Here is a 17,912-nt window from a genome sequence, read left to right as displayed (position 1 = left end):
TCTCCTCTTTAATTTTTTTTATTTTCATATTTTTGTTACATTTATATTTTTTATTTTAAATATATTATTTGTTTTAGATTTTTTTATTTTTTATTTTGGTATGTAACCAAAACAATCCAGCCAATCCTGAAAAATACAATTAAAATGTTTCCCTTCTCACTGAATACCCTGTTTCACACTCATGCATCAGTAAATCAGTTGCATCTATTGACTTTGAAATTAGGCTGTTGATTCAGTTTTTCCTTGGCACTACCTAGTCTTCATCCGGCTTGACCATGTAATGACGATACTGTCAAAAATGGAAGCACTTTTCAGTTGCAAAAATTTTGAAAGTCTTTATGATAGTCATTAGTGTCAAATGTCTGGTTTGTTGTATACATGTACAAGAGCAGACACACATGGCCTCAGGGGCTTCTGTAAGTCTCATTCTATCCCGACACACATCTGGATTCGTGAATTAGAATTTATTGCCTGCTGTCAGAAAAGCAAAAGTCCGGGATTTTGGTTTCCCTAAAGTGATTTTCACAAGCTCGACATGTCTCAGAAAACTTCAGTCTCTCATTGAAGTGGCCATTAGCCATTGAATGCTGGTTTAGCATGTCCACTGTTTACACAACAGCACCTGAACATGTGCAGGAATGCAAGGTGAGCTCCAAAAGCTCCTCCTCTTTTAAGCTTGTCATTATCCTGTCATGATCTAAAGACACGGTTTACGTTTTGAATAGTGAAACTCGGAAGAGTGGTTCTCCTCTGTCTAGTTAAATCAGCCCAAAGATTAGGTTCACAAGCTAAACATTATCCACTAAAAATGCACGTCACACCAAAACCATATGTAAGGTGTATTTTCTTTCTAATCCTTTCATGTACAACAAAGGCAAGAAGAGTTTTGTTTCAACTCATAACAAAAGCACCATCTGAAGAACTTAATAATGAATATGTAAGCCCCTAAAAGACTTTGATCCTTGTTTGATAAATAAGACCATGTGCTCATGAGCTGTACTTGGTAGTCTTTTTTCAGACCGTTTACAAAGTCGTCATGGTTCAAAAGACTTACTTTACAGCATGAAAGCAGCTCAAAGTTGACATAATCCTTAATGTTTCTATCAACGTTTACAAAACACACATTTATACATCAGTATAATGAGCACTTTAGTGTTTCATGTTTGTTTGTTTTGTTTTTTTGTTTGGGCTTTCACTTCATGCTGTTTCATTTTGTCTAACAAAACAAAATCATCTTTCATGTGATAGAAAAAGGAGGGATGTTTTGGCAAGAAACCCTGTTTTTACTTTTCTATATTTAAAAAGCAGAATCGCCCAAAGGATGTGTGTGTGTATGTAGGCAGGAAGGGTCTTTAGCTGTCCAGCTGTAACCTCACACCTTTCCCTCCTCCTCACGACATGTCAGCACATGGAGCCTGTGATGTTTCCATGTCTAACTTATCTTCACAACTGGCTAAATATGTCTGTGCTGAGTGATATTAGCATGAGATTGAAGGTTTCCATCCATAGTTCTTAAAGTCTCACGATCTCACCCAGCAGTCTGAGTTTGATTTATAAATACACTATAAAGTAGTATCCAGTAATGTTTTGTTTTGTTTTGTTTTGTTTTTGAGAAGACTTTATTTTATTGAAATTAGTTTTTTATTTTATTTTATTTTATTGACAGTTTTCTCAAAAAATTCATTTCTTCAATACTTTGTATCAAATTCTGATTACATGGCTTTTATTTTGGAGCCTAAATTTGTAATAGTTGGCAGGAAATTCCCCTCTCAGGCCATAACAAGTTTTATATCCCCTCGACTCAAGCATAAGTACTTTTTTTTTAAACTTGCTGTCTTACAAGTCTTATAAAAAATGTTTTTAGGTTGTTCACATAGTATAAAACATATTTATATTTTTTGAAAAGAAGTGCATTACGTACATAGTAAACTTCATCCTTAAGAAGGTCCTCTGGGAGCAATAAATCCAAGGGGTCACTTTCTATTAAACCTGGGAAATTTTATTGGCTGATAAATGTACATTCTTGTTAAATCAAAAGTGTTGTATATTGTTTCAGGATATCAAAAAGTCCCAAACACGAGTTACATGAAATTGATTATTCTTTAGAGGGTCATCTGTCTTTTTTATTCACACATTTTCCTCCTGAAAAAAGGATGAAATTACTTTGAGCTCACTCAAGATGCCGTGTACAGCCAAAAATAATAAATTCTCACAACTACTAAAGTCAAGACGCACCCCTTAATTTCCCATCACAGCTGTCAATGTTGAGCACTTCCTCTACAATACATGTTTGAGCAGACTAATAAAGTGCTTTTTAACCTAGTCCCAGCCTGCTGCCCATCCCTGACCATTCACTTTTGCAGTCCATTTATATTCTTTTCCTTTCCTTCCACAGAAGAAAGTGGAGTGTCGCTGTTGCAGTTAATTGGCGATCCTCCACCTGATGGCGTCGCCAAAGTATTTGACGATGCTAACAACCCCGGCTATGTGTTCGACCAAAGGTCCAATGTGGGTCAGTCAGCTGCGGCCCATCTGCCCAACCCTTTCTTCCGTGATTTCTCCCTCATCTTCAACATAAAACCCACGTCCTCCAAGCCTGGAGTCATCTTCTCCATCACTGACCCAATTCAGAACATCATGTATGTTGGTGTGAAGCTGTCAGCGGTGGAGAAGGGCAAGCAGTATATCATCTTCTACTACACTGAGCCTGACTCGCAGAGCTCATACGAGGCAGCCAGATTCTCTGTGCCCTCCATGGTGAACACCTGGACCCGGTTTTCCATCAGTGTTTTGAATGAGCGTGTTTCCCTCTACTTCAACTGTGACTCAGATCCTCAGGTCATCAGTTTTGAGCAGTCTCCAGATGATATGGACCTGGATGCCGGGGCGGGAGTGTTTGTTGGTCATGCCAGTGGAGCAGACCCTGATAAGTTTTTGGTATGTACACAGTCCATACTTTCATATCATGGTATCCCGGTTAAAACAAGTCAAATCAAGGTAGCTTAGGCCAGAAAAGGGAAAGTGCAATGAAAGTGTCTGTGCTTGAGTGACTGCATGATTTGATTGCTCAAATTGGCCTGTTTAAAACACAACAAACATTCTTGTCGTAAAATGGTCTACTCGGCTTTCCTTGTTGGAATAGAGTAGTTAATTGCTTTAAAAAACCACAGGGGAGCAATTAGCTCCTGTTAGTTTTGTCTGGCAGTGTCCAGCAGCTGACCCCACAGCTTGATTTCAGATCAGTGAAAACTGACCACTGACCTATTCTTCCCCTGAATTAAGTCAGATGAGAACTAACAGCATACATTTTATTTTATTTTATTTTATTTTATTTTATTATTTATTTATTATTTTGTTTTGTTTTTTATTCATCATTTTTTTATCAAATTGTATTTGTATTTTATTTATTGTTTATTTTATTTAATGTTATATCAGGTAATGCAAAATATTATTTATATATTTAATATGTAATGTATATATTTGTTTATATTAACATGTCATTTAATTTTTTTATGTAATTGAATTGCGTACTTATTTTTTAAGAATTCATGTTTAATTGTATTTATATCAATTTATATCTGTATAGTATTTATATCAATATCAAATTATATTATTTATTTTATAAATCTTTTACTAAATTTAATGTAATTTAATGTAATTTATTGCCTACTTATTTATTTCTTCCTTACTTGATGAATTGTTTAATATTAAGTTTGATATTTAGAGGCATTACTTATATTTTACTTATATTTTCCAAAAAAACAAACAAACAAAAAAAAAACCTTAAGATTTTAATGTATTTGATCTTTTTTGTCAGGTAAGGCAGTTATCTTTTTGTCACAGGAAGTTATCTTGAGTTTTTATCAAAATCATTACAACTTAATATTAAACGAAAATCATCCAGGAATAATTAATAATTAAATAGATAAAATATGTAATTAATTATATTACATTTATTAAAAAAAAAATCATAAATATATAAATAATATATAAACTCCATAAATAATTTGTTGCCACTATGAACTTGAAAAACAAAATATCATTTAAAATATATATACAATTTACAGTATATACGAAAATAATTAACAAGAACAGCTTTTATAGGCCAACAGATTCTTCACCAGCTGCTGTACTACTAAAGCAGCCTAACTGATCTGTGAAGTGATGTGATTGAATGCCTTGCCTTGTTTCCACCAGTTATGCTAGTGCTTTCAAGCATGTTCAATAACCATAGTGAGGCAACTGAGGCAGCAGAAATGCCTCACATTTCCCAGAGCTCATAATGGCCACTCAAAAGCAGATGGATCTTGTTCGGTTCAGTATGGCTCCTTGTTTCATGTGGCTTCCATTTCCTGTGGGAACTCCACCATAAGGAGATGGCCATCATAATTACAGACCTGATTAAGCAGGATATATGATTGCTGTTTCATCCCTCTCATTAAGACCATGTGCTTATCTGCAGAACTGTGGGGCGATCAGGTCTGTGAATCTGACCCCGCGTTGGGGCTGTAATAGGGTCTTGGCAGGTCACAGTGTGAAACAAAAGGGCAATTAAGACATCATAAAAGGATTCTGCTACTAAACCTTTGACCTTAGCTCTTGAGACATGAGAGGGGAAGTCCTGTCAGATCTTACCAGCAACTTACCCACAATTCCTATTACCCCAAAGGGATCTTGAATGGAGATCAACTCAACAAAAATGAAATTCTGTAATCAGTTACTGATCCTCATAATGCTCCAATCCTGTATGAATTTCTTTCTTTGTAGGCCACAAAAGAAGATATTTGGAAGTTCATGCTGTTCCTTATGATAGTGAATAGTTAATCAGATTTCACACCAAAGTACCCTAACAGTAGTCCATAGACTATATTGCACATTTTGAGAGCTTCGTGTGAGAAACACTCATTATTCACTGAAAATCTTCTTTTAAAGTTGCTTTCAAATCTCATTCATGTGATGCATTTTGAAATTTGCCACCCAATAATAGCTATATTATATATATGTAATAATAGCAATAATAATAGAGTTATCATATGGCTTCAGAAGACTTGAAATAGAGCAGAAATAGTTGTATGGACTACTTTTATTGTGCTTCTTATCCTTCTGGAGCTTGACGGCTCTCGGACCCCATTAATTTTATTGCATGGAAAAGAGCAGCAACAACATTCTGCTAAACATCTCCTTTTGTCTTCCACAGACTAAAGCAAGTAATATAGCATTGCAGCAATATGAGAGTGATTAAACAATGGCTGAATTTTTGGATGAACTATCCCTTTAATGAGACATTTATATTAGCCATTGAATATAGAAATGTGTTGCTTGTATTGAATGTTATCACCATCTGTGCTGCAAACCATGAAAGGGAAATCTTACATGGAGACAGATAGCCATGTGTTTTAAAACTAAGATATCAGGCACACATTGTTATCTGACTGCCAGCGTTTTTGCCGTGGAAGGCAATGGCATGAAAAAAGCGCAGTGGATTCAGTTTCTAATGGGCAGCTGCCCTACAGTCACCACACCTGCCATGGCCATCAAAATAAGCTCAGTAACCTGTGCGTGTGTTTGTTCTAGGGTGTTATCGGTGATATAAGGATGTTGAAAGACCCTGGGGCAGCTGAACGACACTGTGAAGAAGATGAGGATGACTTTGATGCGGTAAGACTTAAAGCCCATAAGTGTTCAAATAAGAGTGTCAAAGGACTTTTAAAGGCTTGTTTGGAGCATTTATTTTGTGTTTAGTTTGGATCGTTTAGGCATATGTGAACACTGCAATCGTTGTTGGATTCCAATACATCTCAATATTTTCTGGGGGTTTATTGATAATGATAATTAGATATTTTGCTGAGTGTGTTTTTGTGTTGGTACCTTGGCTGGTTAGGCCTGTCACAGACAACTGACTCCTGAACGTTTTATATTTTTCATATTCTGTGCAGTGGTTAATACACAGCAGTGACAGAAATGAATGCTTTCACTATTCTGTAATATTATTAGGCCCCTTAAACCGAATTCATTTTTAAAAATTTAAATTTCATTGTTTAAATAGGAAACTAAAACCACCTGTAGGTGGTGGCAAGTCTTTGTCCTAATGAGTTGAGTCATTCAAACGATTCCTTTAAACATCTGATTCCTTCAGTCACTGAATCATTTATTAAACTGATTTGTTCAAAACATGATTTCATTTGGGAGTTTTCATTGACAAAGAAAAGCAAAAACAGAAAATAAAACATAACTCAGTCAAAACATAACTTAACCTTTTGATTTTATAAAACAGTTCAAAGAGCAATATGACATTTACATTTGTGATGATATTCAGGCCTTGTGTGATATTGCTTAACTATATAATTTGAAATGCTCAAACTGAACCAAGAATAAAATGCAACATTGTAACAGTTTAAGTCCTTTTTTTGGAACCAAGCAAATGATATACATGTCTAAAAACGCCCTAAGTGAAATAATCATTTTCACTCATGTGTCATGCATTAATTATGTCTCAGCTTCAGCGTCTCAGCAGCTTTGCCTTTGAACTAATTGTGAAAAGAGAAATAGCTACATAAATGCGTCACATCACAGCTACACACACTATTGAATGTTAAGCGGTTCTAAAATGGGTGATTAATCCAAAGATTGGCTGATGCAATGAGGTGAAAAGTACTGAAATTGTTCGCTGGGAGATCAGTTGCATAAATCACGGTCTAGCCTGTATTCTCAAACAAGTGGATTGTTTTTTTTTTATAAAAAGGAAAGATTTGAAGGCGTGTGCTATAGTCAGTTATTGTGTAGTCTTTTATAAAGGAGACCAGTGTGAAAGGAATAGCTTGCCTGGTGTAAATGTTCAGATTTAGACTCTCTTCCCCAGGTGACTCATCTCAGAATTGTTGCGGCATCATTTTACGTTTATATTTATGCATTTGGCTGAAGCTTGTATCTAAAGCAACTTATAGTGCATTTTATGGTATATATATATTTTATTAGTTTGTTTCCTGGGAACTGAACCATTGTTCTACTTTGGTCCTACCAAATGAGCCGAATTTACATTAAAGGGGTCATATGATGCTTTTTTAAAAGATCATTATTTTGTGTATTTGATGTAACAGAATATGTTGACATGCTTTAATGTTCAAAAAACATTATAATTGTAGGTCCTCTATGCCCCGCCTCTCTCAAACGCTTCGTTTTCTACAAAGTCCCTCCTTCCAGTAGTCTTTGCAACTTCAGGGATCTTATCTATGCACAATCAGCTTGTAACACTCCAAAGAGAAAGGAAAACTTGAAATCGCATCATATGACCCCTTTAAACCTGAACCTTAAAGGAATAGTTCACCCCAAAATGAAAATGTTGTCATCATTTACTCATCCGATGTCTTTTCCCAACCCCTTATTATTTTTTCTTCCTTGAAACAAGAAAGGCGTGCAGACTGAATGTCTGAGATCTTTTCCACACAACAGAAGCTTATTTATAGTTTCAAAAAGGACAAAAATATCATAAAAGCATCACAAAAAATTATAGTTGAATGGAACAGTTTCATAATTGATGAGCTTTGCACATAGATATTGAACTAAATTAAAACAACACTTAAGTCTTAACCTAAATTGAGTTAGTTTCGTAAATGATGAATTTTACAACATTAACAATTATTTTCCTGTATTATTAATGTAAAGCAGCTTTGAAAAAAAAAACTGTATTGTATAAAGCGCTATATAAATAAATATGATTTGTATTTCATGTAAGAACGAAAATAACATGGGTTCGGAACGACATAAGGATGAGTAACTTTTCCTTTTAACCCTGAAAGAAAAAAACTGTGAAAAAATTATTTCACCATTTATATGTTGTTGTGGGAGGCCTCTAATGCAGAAATAAATGAGTTTGAACATTTTTTATATTTTAGTACGTTTTTAATGAAATGTACCTGGAGTGTTTGTCGACTGATAGTGCTTGGAATTCACTTCCATTCATTTCTAGAAAAGAATGTGTCGCCTCCAGTTAGGTTTTCCACAGGATTAAGCTTTAATGCCCATCAGTGTGACGCATGACGTATTACATGCCCTCCAGTCATCTAGATAACAGTGTGATGAAAAGAGTCTCTCATTTTTAACACTCAGGGAATTAATGTAGTTTTCCGTTCTCCTTCAGAATCTACAGGGATCAGGTGATTACGGAGCAAGTGGAGATGGAGAGGGACCACCATCAGTCCAGGTACTACTTTTATTTTCCCTCAGAAAGCTGAGCTCACATTTGTAAACTCGTTGTGATCCATTTAATGTCCACACTTAAAACATCTAATGATGATCCAGAGGCTCCCCGCTATTTCCAGAGCAGCAGCCTGTGAGTTCTGGCAGGTCTGTTGCTGTGCACTTGCTCATCTTCTGGGGGAAAGTCCCGGATGAATGTTATTATCTCCAGACCAATCCCAGATGTTAAAGCCCATCTTCCCATGCCTTGTGTTACTAATCCAGAAATAGGCCATGTGGAAATTGAAATGAACCCTTTGCTACTGATGTGCGAGGCCTGTGTCTGAGCTTGCCAGAGCTAATTACAATGGAAAGAAACCAGGTGGCTGTTAGGTGTGGACTGCAAAGATCTTCTTCCATAAGTGTCTACTGTTCAGTTTAGTGTCATTTAAGTATGTTTAGGCCATTTTTGTTTTTGTTTTTTGTTTATTAATTTTGCAAGTATATTGTAGTTATGCGAAGTTTACTGCTTCTTAGCAGCGTCTTTACTTTCACTTACAAGTATTTATTGCCATTATATTTGTTTTAACATCTTTAAACAGCTGCTGCCAAGCATGCAGGTATTAATTTAATTCTAACCTAGTCATTTTAAATTACACAGTTTTTGTTTGCTTTTGCAGGACGCAATGTGTTTTAACACGCTGTGACAGAGAGAAATATGGCATTCCGAAGTGCTGTAAAGTAAACTTTCTTTTGTCTTACCATGGAATCCATTTTGATGGATGCCACATTCCCCTCTGGGATATTTTCCACGCTTGTTTCACAGTCAATCCGACTCGCCTTGGATGTTGGAAAGTGCATTTGAGGAGAGGGCACCTGGTGGGCATGCATTCTTGCAAACTGTGTAGGCCTCTTTGTGTAATCTAATTTTATCAGATTATTATATCTAGAGGGAGAGGAATAGTCTTGTGACAGTGTGGTAAACACATGTTTGACTTCATTACACTTTTCTGTAAAAAAGAAATGGAATTTCAGTAAGTCTTTGGTGCTCAAGTATTATTAGTGTGTAATTATTCTCTAATCTTAAAGTCATTAAGCATATAGAGACAAGCTTGTATACAGGGGTCCAAAATCTGAGACCACACATGAAATTGCATTTAAATTTGGTATCCAATGTTTTTACTTGTATTTTGCATTCTTTTAAACACACGTTTTATTAACAATGTTTATTCGATTTATTATTTTCTGATCAGTTGATGAATTTTTTAGTTAAACTATCAATAAATAATAACGGTAACTTCTTAATCTTTTATAATTTTATTCAAACGTTTTCTCATAATTAATACTTTACAAAAATAAATAATAACAACAACAACAAAGAAAGAAAATAATAACAATAAATAAAGAAAATAATAACAAGTGAGAAAAAGAAAGAAAGAAAATAACAATAAATAAATTATAATAATAACGAGAAAAGAGAGAAAAAGAAAAATAATAACAATAAATAATTAATACAAAATAAAAAAGAAAGAAAAAGAAAGCAAGGAAGCAAGAAAGAAATAATAATAACAAGAAAGAAAGAGAAAGAAAGAAAGAAAGAAAGAAAATAAAAGATTAAAACATCTGCTTGAATACATATCTGAATGAATGAACAGCTGAAGTCACAGCTGCATTCAGGACACTAGAGCGACAGAATCAAAAATGGCGTCATAACACCGGGAAGTTTTATCACAGTTGACAGCCCGTTTTTAAATAAATGAGCCCAGTCAAGGCTTGTCCAATCCATCACACAATTAATCAACTAACAATGACTTTAAATGCTTTGTTAGCGAGTGCAGAGAGCGCGTGCAATACCAACAAATCGTTTATATGAAGAGTTAGTTTTAAAGTTTACATATATATATATATATATATATATATATATATGTGTGTTTGTATTTATATATATGCAAACTTTAAAACTAACTCGTCATATAAACGATTTCTTGGTATTACACATTTACAACATTTTTCACAGTACAAATGGGTCTTTATACATTATGTGGATCTGTTGTATCAAATAGTTTCAAAAACCCTTATCTAGACTCCTATAACAAAGTTGAGGAAGTGTACCAGCACTAGAACATATCCAAAGAAGCCAGTACTTTCCAAGCGATGATCCAAATTGCTCTCCAAGAAGACCTTGATGCAAAAAACATGTGGCAGCAAAGAATGGCCCCTTTTTTAATGCACAAGGAAATATTCTTCCGTGCCTTATGATCTCCTCCATGTCCTAAACTTCTCCAGCATAACTCAGTGTAATGTGTTCAAGGTCAGAGTAACTGCCGAGATTCTCTGCAGCAATGACTGTGATGGCAGATGTTTAGCAGCCCCTCCTCGTCTAGCCGGACAGCCCCCACCTGCCCACCCCTGACCCCTATCTTTAGACCTCAGGACCCGTGGCCTGCATTCCCTAAGAAGATCGTTCTCTTGGTCTGAAAATACACGCTGTCAGCATCCTCTCACACTGGCCATCAGTGCACGCCATGTCCTCTCGCCAAAGTCTCCTTTTTCTCAATCCCGGCGTGAAATCTGAGGATCAGAGTGTTCTAGAACCTGATGCCTGCTATTTCATCAGTGGGTTCTGCTGTTTCAGCAGCACATGTTTTGTAAAGTGCAAGGTCAGGCCCGCTTCAATCGTCCTGCCCTGGAAAGCTTTTCTTCAAGGAGCTTTGTTAACTGTTAGCTGTATGTCTGAATCTCTTTCCCAGTTGGCTGAATGGAGTGTGCAAGTGTACAAATATCCATGCAGTCAGTGTCACGGTTCTTTGGTTTCCCAAATCGAATGTTATCTAGTGTTTTAAGATGTTGATATTTGAGGTCACAGAGGGTCAGATTGTTTCTACACAAGCAGTGAAATGAAATTAAACTGTGTCGAAACAGGTACGAAAGGCATAAGAAGTGATATACTTTGGTTGTTTAAGCTATACTGTTATGTACATTGCATTAAACATTTGATTGACACTATTTTGCAGTTTATTTATGTTAATTGCTATATTAATGGTATGCATCATTTGCAGCCAACCCCTCCCTCCTCTCGGCCGATCCAGCAGCCGCCGGTGACCAGCAGACGACCGCTTGTTGAGAAGCAGCAGACAGGTGAGCTTTCACTCTGTTCAGTGTCAGGTCTGAACTGATCTGTCTGTAAAACATCAGCTAGTTTGACAGCACAGCCCATCAGTAGTATTTATTGCTATGTTGAACACTTAAGTGGCTCTTTTTCTTCGTTCAAACTTGGTGTAATACATTTTTGTGTTTTTCTGGGTTCATTTACAACTTTCTGATTCTGTCATTTTGTTCATGAAAGAAAATTCATTAATCAACCTCCTTACTCAGAAAGTGTGCCAATGCTGGTTGAGCACTTTTAACTATGTTTTGCTGTTGTGACTGTACTGGTCAACCAGTTCATGCAGGTCTAATCTAGTGTTTTCAGCAGAGTTTTGAAGGCAGGGAGATTTAAAATGTAATCTGGTTTATTAATGAAGATATCATTCATGAAATAGTTTTGCAAAGATTTCTTTGAGATGTGATAGACTAGACTGACTTTATAAAAACTGAGTGATTTTATAGAAGCAGCCACTGTGGTATTTGGCGCCCTCTACTTGTGTAAAGCAAATTGGACAGTGTCTTTTTACATTAAATTGCATAAGTATTCTGAAAAATTTGAGTTATTCAGATTTTTGTTATAGATGGCTTAAACCCAAGGATGGATTGTGGCCCATGTCAATGGTGCCAGTGCCTGAGGCATTATTGCAATTTTGATGTATACAGATCAACATTGCAACTATTTAATGTAATTATGATTTTTTTTTTAACTCACAGTTGTTACTTTACTTATTATATTTGTATACATTTGTATTTGTGAAAATCTCACAATTAAAATCTCTGTCAATTACATTTGTATCTGCCAGCTTACAAAGTTGGAATTTTGAAAAACTGAAGTTGTAGTTTTGAAAGAAAGTCACAATTATATGAGATACAGGTTTTATATCACAATTACAGAATGTGAAGTCACTGATAATAATAATTATCAAACCAACATTATTGATATTCTTATTCTTATTATATTTTTAAAATAAGGTGTCAGGCTTTACTCACATCAATACAATCATACATACATATTTCATATATATTATAATATAACATATTTTTTGTAAATGGTTTTCTGAAGTGTGATCTTTCTTCAGAATGAGCTGAATTGGTAAGTTTTGTTGAACATTAGGCACAGTCGATTCTTCTTGGCAAACTTCTGGCTCCTACGGTGATTCTCGACAAACATCCGGCTCATATGGCGATTCTCGAAAAACATCTGGCTCATATGGGGATTCCCAAAAAACATCTGTCTCCCACGGTGGTTCTCGGCAAACATCTGGCTCATACGGTGATTCTGAACAAACTTCTGGTTCGTATGGTTATTCCCAAACAAACTCTGGATCGTATGGTGATTCTCGACAATCATCGGGCTCATATGATGGTTCTCGACAAACTTCTGGCTCATATGGTGACTCTCGACAAACGCTTGACTCAGTTGGTGTTAGCAGGCAAACTTCAGGGTCATATGATGATTCTAGACAAGCTTCAAACTCTTTAAGTACATCAGGCTCAGCTGGCGATGGCATACGGTATTCTGTGGAGTCCAGGCTGGGTCCTGCAGGTTCAACAGGTGGGTCGCTAATGAAGAGATCAAAATCTCTCAAATGGAAATGGAATTCTCAGAATATCTCAGAATTTCTACATGATGCTTTGCATGAAAAGCTGGCAAAACGCTGTGGATGTGTAGAGATGCCCAAGAGGGACTGCAGCAGACTGGGAGCAAGCAGTAGAGTTGCTGCACATGTATGGTGTTTATTGCTATAATTGTTATATTGTATTTGTATTGTTTTATCAAAACACTATGCTTATTGACCTGCTTATAGAAGCTTCTGCTGGTAGGCATATTCTTACATGAATATGTGGAGTTTGGCCCATTTTCCTTGAATATTGTCATTGTATTTTTATTTTACTTTATTTTATCTTATCTTATCTTATCTTATCTTATCTTATCTTATCTTATCTTATCTTATCTTATCTTATCTTTTTAATAAGACATTATAAGCCTTTTTAGGGCCATTTAGATATTCTGCATTCTAGCATTATTTTCATAAATATTTAGCACATTTTCCCCTAAAATTCTCAATATCATAACGTGTCTGTATGTTTTACTTTTACAGTATTTTTTTTATTCCAATAATTCTCAATTAAATTCTTGTTACTATATTACAGGCATTTTTTAACATTAACTTTAAATATATGCTGTACACCAATTGCTAGGTTAATTAAAATGTCCCTTTTTGCACTACAGTAACTTGAATCAGATTTATTTTGCATTTCAGTAAATTGAAAAATTGATATGACAGTAAAAGTATGTCACAGTGTAAAAAAAAATTCTGGAAAAGAGGCTTCATTTTCTACATGCAAAGTCTAATTTCTTATTTTGTTCTGCTGAATTTGGGGTGAGATATGAGCCAGATATGTTTTCCAAAATGTAAAGCATACAAGAGTAATTGTTATTTTTATATTAATCAGATGTTTTCAAATTTACAGTTGCGAAAGGAGAGAAAGGAGACAGAGGAGAGCAGGGTGCCAAAGGTGACAGGGGTCTTGTGGGGCCGAAGGGCGATGCAGGATCTGGATCTGTGTCTGGTGGCGGTGCAAAAGAAGTGAAGGTGTGTTGAGTACTGTGAACCTCATTGAGTGTTTCTCTGAACAGCTTGGTTTCAAAATAAAGTCTTGAGAACCTGTCCGTTACAGTAATTTAACTATAGTAAAGGATGTTGTTTTTGTTAAAATAATCCAGCAATAATATAGTTCATTTAACTATAGACTGTTTACGGTTGTCAAGCAACATTAATCTACAATTCAACTGATATGCAATCTTAGGTGTGTGTATTTTGGTTAATGGTTCTGAATGTGGCTCATTCACTCAGAATTGAGAGTCAGAGCTATTAGTTTTATAGAAGCAGCTATGTATCTAAACTATATAACAGCTTTTATAAAAACAATAACCCAAGCTCTGCTAATAGCTTATATGAGATGCCTTTTGAATTTATATGAAGTGGTTGTTCAGCCACAATTGGAGATAGAGGGCCCTTTTCTTCCATTGAATTGTTACATTGAAGTTTTATGCCCTTCAAAATTCACAGTAATGTGTGAAGTCAATGATGGGGAGCTTGAATGTTCAGCCATCTGTTAGAGTGGTGAGAGTGGCAGACAGGTCAATCATTTTTGTCTGTGTTTTCACAGGGTGACGCAGGAGAGAAAGGAATAAAGGTTTGTTCTGATGCTTCTACCTTGACATAACTGTGACAACAGATTTTGCACCTGTTAAATGTGAATTAAAGGAAAAGTTCATGCCAAAATGAAAATCTTATCATTCACGCACCCTCTTGTCATTATTATTTTTTGTAAAACACAAAATTAGATAATAGGCAAACAGATGATCTGCCTAACGTCTGTTTTTGTGTTTCATTAAATAAAATACTAATAATGAATGCAAAATTATCATTTGTTGCTGAGTTCCCCCTTTAAGAGTAAACATTAATTTCCAATTTTAATGCATATTCGTTTACTTACATACATTAAGCTTTTTCTCATTTTACAAAGCTTGAAGGCCATTCACACCAAGAACAATATTCTTTTACATTTGGAATGATTTTTAAACCTATACCGTTATCATTATAGTTATCATCCTTGGTGTGAATGGGCTTTTGTTTATGCTCAAATCTCTCTTGATTTTTGGTTTCAGGGCAATCCTGGTTTTGGTTATCCTGGATCAAAGGGTGACCGTGGCCCTCCTGGGCCTCCAGGGCCTCCCGGTCCCGCAGGGCCCAGTGCAGAGGTAGAAGTGAGGGGAGATGGGTCAGTTGTGCAGAGGGTGGCAGGACCAAGAGGACCACCTGGACCATCAGGACCCCCTGGCCCTGCTGGAGCTGATGGGGAGCCGGTAAGCAGATCACAGTCAAAGGAATGGCTCAATTACTCTCTATTTTCTATTAGCGAATGCATTTCCATTTAAAAGGAACAGCGTTATACCATAACCGTATGTGTCATAAGTGGTCTTGCATTTGCCGTTGATGTGTTAGAACAGTAATAGATCCCTATGGTGTTCCCCATCACAAGCAGAGAATGATGTTAATACAGGTTTAAGATATGCATCATTGCAAACACAAAGGCACATTGTGTTTCTGCCCTTGAGACTATGCATAATGCATTGGTCATATCTGAACAAAACTAATATTCTATCCTCTCCTTTATAGGGTGACCCTGGTGAAGATGGAAAAGCTGTAAGTAATGCATTTCATGAAACTCTGTTATAAAATAGACCTGGGTCAAGTACATTTTTCAATTTGAAATTATACCTGCTTGTGTATTTGGGGGGAACGGTTTGTTTTTACTCTACAAAATGGGAAGAAAAGTCTGATTGTATTTTTTATTTTGTGTGTTTGTGTTTGCATTCATACGTTTCATGTGCAAATAATTAAAAATCTGTTTTTGTAACAGGGTCAAGTTGGACCTCCTGGCTTTCCTGGAACTCCTGGGAGTCTTGGACTCAAAGGAGAGAAAGTAAGTATTGTTGATGTCCATTATCGTGGCTTATTATGACAGTATCAGGGTTGTGCACCATTTAGAATTGAATGTGACTGCCTTTTATAGTATGCCAGTTCAACTTTTTGTTCTTATGTTTTCATTTTAGGGAGAACGAGGTGAAAGTCAGCCAGGACCTCGTGGGCCTCCTGGCCCACCGGGACCCCCATCTCGCTCTGATAGGCCTGTGAGTTCATTATTAGTCAGCTGTTTTTGTAATTGCTTTCCTTTTAAAAACTGTTTCATAATCTTTCCTCTGTATTTATTTTATAGACATTTGTAGACATGGAGGGTTCTGGATTTGATCTGGACAGTGTGCCGGTACATCCTTATATTAACTTATAGCATCAAGTCAGATCTAGTGCTCAACAGCTAGAAATCTCCATTTTGGAACAACACATCATTCATTGCTGATAATCTTCAATTTACTTCATATACACTAATGTTTGAAAAGTTTGGGGTTGGTAAGATTTTCTAATGTCTATGAAACAAGTCTCTTTTGCTCACCAAGGCTGCATTTATTTGATCAGAAATACAGTAAAAACAGTAATATAGTGAAATATTATTACAGTTTAAAATAACTGTTTTCTATGTCTAATATATTTTAAAATTCCTGTGATGGCATGGTTGAATTTTTAGTAGTTATCACTCCAGTTGTCAGTGTCACATGACTTCAGAAATTATTCTGATATGCTGATTTGATGCTCAAGATTAATTTCTTATTATTCAATGTAAAAAAATTTTTTTTGTGAAAACTGATAATATTTTTGGAAGTCGGAAAAATAGCATTTATTTGAAATGTTTTGTAACATTATAAATGTCTTTACTGTAACATTGGATCAATTTAACATGCCCTTGCTGAATAAAAGTTGTTATTTCTTAAAAAAAAAAAGAAAAATATATTTGTAAAGCGAAATGTGGCAGTTTTGCCACATTTTATTTGTAATTCTTAAATTTTCTGTTTATAAAAGCTTGCAGTTCTTTACTTAGTAACTTTTTATTTGTTGATAGGCAATGCCTGGTTTGCCTGGTCTTCCTGGTCCCCCTGGTCCCCCCGGTCCCCCTGGCACTGGGTCTTCAGGCTCTGGTGGTTTTGGGCCTCCTGGACCTCCTGGGCAAAATGGAGCTCCAGGTCAACTGGTAAGTCTAATGTGACATGATGCATGTTTATAACCATTGGTTTGGATATGTTGTGTCAGAGACGTGGCCATGTGGGTAGGGTTGGGAATCGAAAATCGATTCCGATTCCAGAATCAAGCGCTCCAAAGTTTGGCTACGTACATTTGCGATCAGAAGCCAAAAAAGCTAAGTATAATATCTGTGATAGCTAAACATGTTGCAAGAGAGGTGTCACCATCAACATGACAAAGCACTTTAATTTAATAGATCGTTAAAGATTGCGAACACTATTCAAACACCAACGTGATTATATTCCTAAATTACAATGATTCGTCTGTTTCATTCCTCAACCTTTGACGTGTGCGATCATGTAGTGATCACTTGGTTCGACCGTGCAGAGTACGATCACATCAGTGTGATTCGAACATTTAAATGTGCGTTTGCACTGCCGTTGACCTAAAGAGAGCAGCTGTCTGTCATGAATGAAACCGCTTCACAGTCTTTTCAGCCACACAGTATCATTATTTCTGTGTTACAAACATTCAAATCACAGAAGTACTGGGATAAAAGTTTATAGTTCAGATATAAACTCTGATGTGTACGGTAGCGATTAAAATAGAGTAAATCGCCTTTTGAAAATTTTACACTTCAAATTAAGATTTGTCGATTACATTGTTACGCCAGTAGGTGGCGAAAAGGGGCTGTTAAAATGTATTTGTCTTTGAATCAAACAAAAAATTCGTTCAATAATGCTGATTCATCTAGTAATGAAACAAGTACATCTTGAGTTAGTCATTGAATTGTTTATTCTTAAATTACATGTGATTTTGTTTAGTTGTCTAATATTTTTTTCTTCAGAATCATGAGAGAACCACAACTTCCATTGGGGAAAAAAAAGAAAAACAAAACAAAACTATCCAGAATCATGCAGTTCTATTTTGCACACAAACAGCTCT

The 17,912-nt window shown here is 35.8% G+C and overlaps 1 pseudogene; it reads left to right on the top strand.

The window, feature by feature from the left end:
* The window catches only part of LOC107728911 (collagen alpha-1(XVIII) chain-like), an 82,224-nt pseudogene that overhangs the window by 51,623 nt on the left and 12,689 nt on the right, over window positions 1–17,912 (top strand).

Source organism: Sinocyclocheilus rhinocerous, unplaced genomic scaffold (assembly GCF_001515625.1).
Source record: "Sinocyclocheilus rhinocerous isolate Xijiao unplaced genomic scaffold, SAMN03320098_v1.1 scaffold1569, whole genome shotgun sequence".
NCBI classification, from domain to species: Eukaryota; Metazoa; Chordata; class Actinopteri; order Cypriniformes; family Cyprinidae; genus Sinocyclocheilus; species Sinocyclocheilus rhinocerous.
Note: the sequence above shows the minus strand (reverse complement) of the source record. Positions and strands in the feature narration are given on the sequence as shown.